The sequence below is a fragment of the Leptonychotes weddellii genome, chromosome 6, assembly GCF_054177405.1.
Source record: "Leptonychotes weddellii isolate Sample4059 chromosome 6, ASM5417740v2, whole genome shotgun sequence".
In the NCBI taxonomy this organism is placed as follows: Eukaryota; Metazoa; Chordata; class Mammalia; order Carnivora; family Phocidae; genus Leptonychotes; species Leptonychotes weddellii.
In genome coordinates, this window is record NC_138374.1 from 123,295,745 (window position 1) to 123,304,868 (window position 9,124).

Below are 9,124 nucleotides of genomic sequence, written 5' to 3' on the forward strand. Positions count from 1 at the left end.
GTCAACTGAAAGAGCTTAGAAGCAACAAAAGCCCAGAGGAGTGAAAACACCTGGTACTCAGATCTTGGTTTCCAATAGCATTCTCCAATAAAAGGAGACAATGCTTTTTGGAGAAATGGCTGATAATAGGACTGGGGTAGAAAATATACAACATAAGCCGGAATGTGAGGAAATATTTAAAAAAAATCACAGTGTTATATGCCAATGGGATCAAGGGACCAACTCTGACAGAGGTAGCCAAAGCTAGAACAACTTGAATCATGAAATAATTAAGTAGTACTAGATTATAATCTAAAATATTAAATAAATACATATGAGTATATTGATAGAAGTAAATGATTCAATAAATAAATACATGGAGGGGCGCCTGGGTGGCTTAGATGGTTAAGCATCTGCCTTTGGCTCAGCTCATAATCTCAGGGTCCTGGTATTGAGCCCCACGTCAGGCTCCCAGCTCAGCCTCTCCTTCTGCCTCTCCCTCTGCTTGTGCTCTCTCTGTCTCTCTCTCTCTCGCAAATGAATAAATAAAATCATAAATAAACAAACGAATGAATGAATGAATGGAAAAGACAAGACAAATTTCTACCATGGAAGATTCCAAATAACATGTAGATATTCAACACTCAAGGAGGTCAAACATAACTTCTTTAAGTTTGGGCTGCTCATAGTAATTTCCTTTCAGAGAATACAGCATGGAAAAGGGGTAAAAAAGAGTAAATTTACAATGGAGAAATATAGCAACATTATCTCAAGGTCAACATCAACAGTGATGTCATGTTGTTGGCATATACCAGTGATACCTGGTGAAAATGACACTTTATGGTTTTCCTCCCTAAACCCCATAACCTCAGTATAATCATGAGAAAAATGTTAGACACATGCCAATTTAGGACATTCTGTAAAATACCTGACTGCTATTCCTAAAAGTTGCCAAGTTTATCAAAAGCAAAAAAAAAAAAAAAAAAAAGTCTGAGAAACTGTCATAGTCAAGAAGAGATTAAGGAAGCATAATGATCAGTGTAATGTAATAGTTTCCTGGAAGGCATCTCCTGAAGCAGAAAATGAACAACAGGTAAAAATCAAATACATTTGAATGAAGTATGAACTTTTGTTAATAATAATATATCAACATTGTCTAAGAATAACAACTGCACCATGTGAACAAAAGATACTAATGGGAGTAACTGGGTGTGGGGCAGAAGGGAACTCTCTGTACTATCTTTCCAATAGTTCTGAAAATTGAAAACTGTTCTAAAAATAACATTTATTTTCATAATGGTAATCTGACCTAATTTTTAACATCTGCATCATACCAATCTTTATTGGTCTAACCATAGTTGTTCAGAAGTAAGTCCGCCTAGTAGCTTTTAAAAAACTTTATACTGAATTATCTTCACAAGAGGAGTCCCAGACTCTGGTTCACAGAAATATCTGAAACATAGTCAGTTAGAATATCATAAAACAGGACAGTATTTCATTTAGAATTTAAATACCTAGTGAGAAAGAATAATATTCAACTAGAGCTGACAGCCTTGGTTAGGAGAAAATAAACTTTGAGGAGGAAACAAAGAGGAACATACTAAGACTAACAAAGCTGTGAAAATTCAGTAAATAAATAATAATATCTGTCTCCAAGAATGCCAGTCTCTAACCATATGTAAGTCCTGGAAAATTAATTTAATAAATGGAATTTCTAAAAATGTTCTATATTTTGACAATAATGTTTAAGTATAGTGAAATGGTTAGCTGAAGTTGTGAATATGTACAACATATTACAATGAAGTCTATTAAGTTAAGCTACTCAACTCCTGCAGAAGGCTGCAAAAGTGTAATATTAATTTGTAGAAACCTGAATTGGAAAAGTGATATCACTATGTCTCATTCTAGCTTCAGTCATTATAATTGGAATGAAGTCTTGTTATTTCATTTTCAGTTTTTCATTAGAAGCTTTATAATAAGGATGAAACATTAGCATTTTAATGCTTTTGTGAATAAAATTGTTGTTGCACTTGCTCTTGGACATGGACACAATCATTTCTCAAGTGCTCTTTCTCCATTATAACTAAAGATCATCTACTTGACAAAAACCCTGGTCTCTGAAATAATAGACACCATTGCTTTTAAGTACTACATTATTATTCAGAAAGCATTTTGTACCCGTTTTTTGATATCTTAGAGTATTTTCCCCAAAATTATCAAGGCCCTTTCTTAAGCCCAGTGGACATTTTTCACACCTTATCTTGTCATCTCGATCACCTTTGACACTGATGATTCTTCCTCATGGAACATTGTGTGTTTCAGAATCTGTGAAGAGTCTAGATTTCCTTATACATAGCTGAATACACATTAATTTGCTTTGTATTTTATTTTCTTCTCATCTCCCAATTTTGGTTTTCTTCAGGTTTCTATCCTAGGCCCTCATTCATTCAATTTTCACTATATAGTGCATTTTTAACAATCACATTAATTCCAAGGGCTTGCATTATATTTGATCTTAAACTAGCATTTGTCAAGACAGAACATTAGTTAGAACATGCACTGATTTCAGACAGATATGGATTCAAGTATTTGCTTTGCAACTAACTTTTGCATGAATCTGGTAACTTGCTAAGCCTTAATTTTGTTTTTTTTCTATAAAATAATAATCATAATGATATCACTGTCATTCACTGTACAGATCATACCAAATCTTGTACTTTGCACAGAGCATCTATTTCAATTCTCACTTTAACACTATATCATCCTTAGTAACATAGCCTCATACAGATGAGAATTTGAGTAACTTGCCAAAGTAACTTACCTGTGATTAGAACTCAGATCTGAATTAACCAGAGAATGAATTCTTAATGTCTGCTTTAAATTTTTACCGTAGCAATACCGGTCATAAAACAGCAATACTTACCTGTCGTGTGTGTGTGTGTGTTTGTGTGTGTGTGTGTGTGTGTGTGTGCGCGCAGAGAGAGAGAGAGACTCATACACCAAACTATATACTTAAACTCTTCAGTTTAATGAATGAGCTAGATACCTCATTCAACATAAAGCTAAACTATTTAATAGACTGTTTCCCTAACTCTGCCAACCTGTTTCTCCTCCTGCATCCCTTCTCTACCCTTCACTAAAGTAGTAAAGCGAAATCACCTTTTACTGCTCCCCCCCTCCATCCCTATATCCAACTTATCAAGTCTCTAAATTCCACCTCATCAAGATCTCACATCCATTTACTTCCTCCCTTTTCACTGCAATTTCCAGGGTCAAAGCCACCATCCTGTCACACCTGGATACCTGAACTATATTTTACGAAACTTGCCCCCTGTTCATAGTCCTTTTGTTTTTTTGTTTGTTTGTTTTGTTTTGTTTTGTTTTTTTAAAGATTTTATTTATTTGACAGAGAGAGCACAAGCAGAGGGAGAGAGAGGGAGAAGCAGGTTCCCTGCTGAGCAAGGAGCCCGATGTGAGACTCGATCCCAGGACCCTGGGATCATGACCTGGGCCGAAGGCAGCCGCTTAACCGACTGAGCCACCCAGGCGTCCCAATAGTCCTTTTGTTTTTTAATTAAATGTAACTAATGTCACATTTCCTTCCCTACTGCCAAAGAAAATATTTCCTGCCTCCAACCTCCATTGCTGTAACACTGAAATCAAATCTTCTTAAAGTACTTTACAATGTCTGTATTCTGAAACTGGGTTCAATTTGTAGTTCCTTTTCACATTACTTACTAAATTGACTTAAGGAATAATGATTTTCCCATGTCCAGAACTTCTAGTTTGCTTTTTATTTTATCTAGACGACTATTGTCTATATCCTTAACCTTCCCAACTCTTGCTTGTGGAAGCAAGACAACAAAAAGAGGAAAAGCAGTTTCTGGAGCTGAGTTCTATCATGTTATAATCTTGGTTAAGTTACTTCACCAATCAATGTATTGGTCTCCATATCTGTAAGATAAGGAAAATAATATGTGCCTCTTCGGTTGTTATAAGACTATATGCTTTAAGATTTTACTGAAACAAAATTAGCATTTATATTGGTTTAAGAAAAGACTTAATAAAAAAATATATCATTACATGTCACAGCAATCTAAAATCCTAACATATTTTGGTATATATTTTATAAAAACATTAAATACATATTACATATAAGAAATATGTCAGTAAATAGTAATCATTAATTTAATGTTAGAAAAATGAAAAGAATTACAAACATGTTCTATGATATGTCAGTATAAGATACTATAGAGAATCCTGGCTGACCATCAAAAGATCAATTTTATTTTTCTTTCAGGGTACATTTCTATACATGATCAATACTTGGAAAAAAACTTAAATGAAGGAGTAAATGAGTTGTTCAGTACTTTTACATCTGGTTAATGAAAGTATGCTAACATGTTAATACATTTCAAGTAAATAAATTGTGTATAATCTTTGGTTTCATAATATAAGACAGTCTTATATTTTTCTGGATTTATATGTAATATATACAACAAATGTAATTCTTAAATGTATACAAAAATACTTTTCAATGAAAATCAGATACAGATTTTACTGTAATAAGAAATCATGGAAAACTATATTAAGAAAATCATGTATGATGTTTGATTTAAATATTATTTACACAAGTATCTAAGTTAAGGCTTGAAAATTGGAGCGTGTGCTAAATTTTGCAACAAATTCCACCATTCAAAGAGATAATAGACACCATTGCTTTTAAGTACTACATTATTATTCAGAAAGCATTTTGTACCCATTTTTTGATATCTTACAGTATTTTCCCCAAAATTATCAAGGCCCTTTCTTAAGCCCAATTCAAAGAAAATTAATTATGAATTTAATCTTCTTTTAGTCCTATTGTATACTGATGTGTGCACACTGGAAATGAGATTGATTAATTTCTTCATAGCCTAGTATAAATTAAAGAATAAAGCTTTTCAAAAAAAAAAGAATAAAGCTTTTCCCAAAAAAGGTTAGAAACTAATATGATCTGTTCTGAAATTTTGACCTTCTTTAGCTGAGATTTTCATTATTCCAAGTCAGCAGGGAGAGTGCTAATTACTCATTTAAAGATGCTAAGGTGGCCCTGGGAGGTAGATGAGAAGAGGGAAGACCCTACTAGAAAACATGTCCCCTACAGGGACTACTCGTTAGCAACTCTTTCCTTTGAAAACCTCAGAGGGAAAGTTTTTTACAGTCAGCCAAGAAAAAAAAATCTATTAACTTATAAGTGGAAACAATACACATTATTAGAGATTTAATGTTAAAAATTATTTTGTTGGGCCTTTTCATTGACTCCTGGAGCCCTTCATCTTGCAGAGTCAGGTGGCAAGTTCACAGAGGGGAATATCCCATCAGCAACCCTGCAACCTCTACCAAAGCCATCTACTTTTGAGCCCTGGAAGTAGATGAGCAGGAATTGCAGCCAAGTAGTGAGCAGCTTGCATCTTAAGGAAGAGAAAATCAAACCAGTTGCTAGTGGTGCTGTTTTCAAGACCAAAAACTCATAAAGAAAGTACAGATGAAGAGGAAGGACAGGGCTGCCTTAGTCCTTACCAAGAAGCTGATCAGAATAAAACCTTATCAATAATACAAGTCAAGTGAAAGTAGTGAGAGGGATCTAAATTCTCTCCTCAGTGAAGTCTTTTGAGTTTCAGCTGGAATCACAGCTTCTCCAGGGAATCTATGTCATGTGTTTCAGCCGTCAATCCAAGACATAAGAAAATGCTTTGCCTTTGATGTTCTTTGAACCCCCAGAGAACCGGATCGTCCAGTCTCAGTTCTGTACTGGTAGAGGAGCCACCAGTGTTTCCACCAGGCCTCTCCCCTCTATATGAACTCACTTTTCCAACGAGAAAACTGAACAAATCAGCAAAATGTACACTCAACTTAAGCTAACACATACTGTTCAAGGCATAAATTAGAAAAAGGGCAGAAGAACGGTGAGCAGATTGCCATTTGCACAAAGGTGTAAGAAGAAAATATCTCACTCATTTTAAATTAAATTTGGATTTGATAAAAATATGTGAAACTAATAGGAAAAGTTAGAAAAATGTTCACACAACTTTCTTTTTTAAATTAAGTCTTTAAAGAATATTTCTAAGTGTGATAAAATACACAGAACATAAAATTTAACATCTGAACCATTTTTAAGTACACAGTTCAATAGCACTAAATTCATTCACATTATTGTGCAACCAATTTCAAGAACTCTCTATTATGCAAAATTGAAACTCAGTATTCATTAAACAACCCCCCATTCTCTTCTCCAGCTAGTCCTTGGCAATCGCCATTCTACTTCTTTCCTCCCATGCTGATCTGTTCAATCACTTTTCCCATTTGAAGGGTGAATTCATATAGTGGGTTCATAACATATTAGTCGAATCATTAGTGGTCAGTATTTATCTTTTTGTTACTGGCTTTGTTTCACTCATCATAAATTCAGATTCACCTATGTTGTAGCATGTGTCAGAATTTCCTTCCTTTTTAAGGCTGAATACTATCTTATGGTGAATACTATTATAGGGTATATACCACATTTTGTTTATCCATTCTGCCATCACTGAACACTTGAGTTGCTTTCACCTTTTGGCTATTGTGAATAGTGCTACCCTGTACACAGGTGTAAAAATCTCTCTTTGAGACTCTACTGTTAATTTTTTTGAGTATATTCAGATGTAGAATTACTAAATCATATGGTAATTCTATATCTAAATTTTTGAGGAAGGATTATACTATTTTCCATAGCGGCTGGACCATCATACATTCCCACCAATAGGGCACAAGGGTTCCAATTTCTCCACATCCTCACAACACTTGATATTTTCTGGGATTTGGGTTTTTTTTTTTTTTGGTTTTTGGTGTGTTTTTGGTTTTGGTTTTTGCTTGTTTGTTTTATAGTTGCTCTACTAATGGGGGTGAGATGTTATCTTGTGGTTTTGATTTGCTTTTCCCTAATGATTAGTGATGTTGAGTATCTTCATGTTTGTTGACCATTTGTGTGTTTTCTTTGTAGAAATGTCTATTAAAGTTCTTTGCCTGTTTTTGAAACAGGTTGTTTATTTTGTTGTAGAGTTACAGGATTTCTTTACATATCCTGGATATTAACCTCTTATCAAATATGTGATTTGCAGATATTTTCTCCCATTCCATAGGTTGCCTTGATACTCTGTTGATTGTTCTTTAATGTATGGAGGTTTTGTTTTGTTTTGTTTTTAATGTAGTCCAATTTATGTTTCCTTTTGTTGGCTGTGCTTTTGGTGTCATATTCAAGAAATCATTGAAATCCAAATTCATGAAGCATCTCTCCTATGTTTTCTTTTATGTTTCAGCTCATATATTTAGGTTTTTGATCCATTTTGAGTTAATTTTTGTATATGGTATAAGATAAGGGCCTAACTTCATTCTTTTGCATGTGGATTTCCAGTTTCCCCAACACTATTTGTTTAAAAGACCATTCTTTCCCCACTGAATGGTCTTGGCACCTTGTCAAAAATCATTTGACTATATATGCAAAGGCTTACTTCTGGGTTCTCTATTCTATTGCCTTGGTCTTGAGGTCTGTGTTTATGCCAGTACCACAGTGTTTTGATGACTGTAACTTTACAATAAGTTTTGAAATCATGAATGTGAGATATCAACTTTTTTTTTTTCAAAATTGTTTTGGCTATTTCTGAATAGTCCCTTGAGATTCTATATGAATTTGAGTGAATCTATTTATATTCTATTTTTTTCAGTTGACATTTTTTTAATTGAAGTATAGTTGACACACAATGTTACATTAGTTTCATTTATACAACATAGTGATTCAACAACTCTATACATTATGCTGTGCTCATAACTACCATCTGTCACCATACAATGCTATTACAATACTATTGGTCTATATTCTCCATGCCATATATTTCATCCTCATGACTTATGCATTTTATAACTAGAGGTCTGTACCTCCCATTTAGCCATCCACCCTCCCCATTTCCCTTTCTATCCTATTTCTATTTCTAAAAAAAAAAAAAAAAGTCATTGGGGTTTTGATGGGGATTGCATTAAATTTTAGATCACCGTGGGTAGTACCTATATTTTAACATTATTACATCTTCCAATTCATGAATACAGGATGCCTTTCCATTTTTTAGTGTGTTCTTAATTTCTTTTGGCAATGTTTTATAGCATTCAGTATACAAGTCTTTTCCCTCCCTGATTAAATTTATTCCTAAGTATTTATTCTTTTTGATGCCATTGTAAATGGAATTATTTTTTATTGAAATACAATTGACATATAACACTGTGTAAGTTTACGGTGTACAAAGTGTTGATTTGATAAATTTATGTATTGCAGTTATGATTACCACCATAGCATTAGCTAACACCTCCATCACATCACATAATTATCATTTCATTTTGTGTTGAGAGCATTTGAGATCCAGTCTCTTAGCAACTTTGAAGTATATAATACAGTATTGTTGGCTATAATCACAACACTGTACATTAGGTTTCCAGAACTTATCCAGAGTGCTCATTCATTCACACAACTTTTTTTTTTTTAAAGATTTTATTTATTTATTCGACAGAGAGAGAGAGACACAGCGAGAGAGGGAAGAGGGAACACAAGCAGGGAGAGTGGGGGAGGGAGAAGCAGGCTTCCCGCGCAGCAGGGATCCCGATGCGGGGCTCGATCCCAAGACCCTAGGACCATGACCTGAGCCGAAGGCAGACGCTTAACAACTGAGCCACCCAGGCGCCCCCATTCACACAACTTTTAAGATTAGGCATGAATACACAGAAATTTGCCTTTTGTGGAGAAAAAAACTTCACTAAACATGATTAAATTTCAGAATCACTGAAGTGGGATGTTGAAAATGAATTATGGAGACAGAATGCCTTCGAGCTGAAGAAAATTTAAAGATCATCCAGTCCAGCCTCCTCATTTTACTGATAAGGAAACTTAAGCCCAGAAAGATTAAATATATTTTTGCCACATAATGAGTCATAGTCATGGGTCACCTATATAAAATGTTTAAGAAGCTTGTGCTTTTTTCCTTCAGAAATGTTTATGCGTGTAATTTTATATTTAATGTATCTTCTCTCTTATGCCTTTCTTTTTTCTTCCTTTCTTTTTCTACAATCTCAATTTTTGTCA

At 34.2% G+C, this 9,124-nt stretch overlaps 1 pseudogene; it reads left to right on the plus strand.

Annotated features, from left to right (window-relative positions):
• Positions 1-5,393: 5,393 nt before the first annotated feature.
• On the plus strand, positions 5,394-5,959 carry LOC145722093 (ATP-dependent RNA helicase DDX19B pseudogene; annotated as a pseudogene).
• Positions 5,960-9,124: the final 3,165 nt, after the last annotated feature.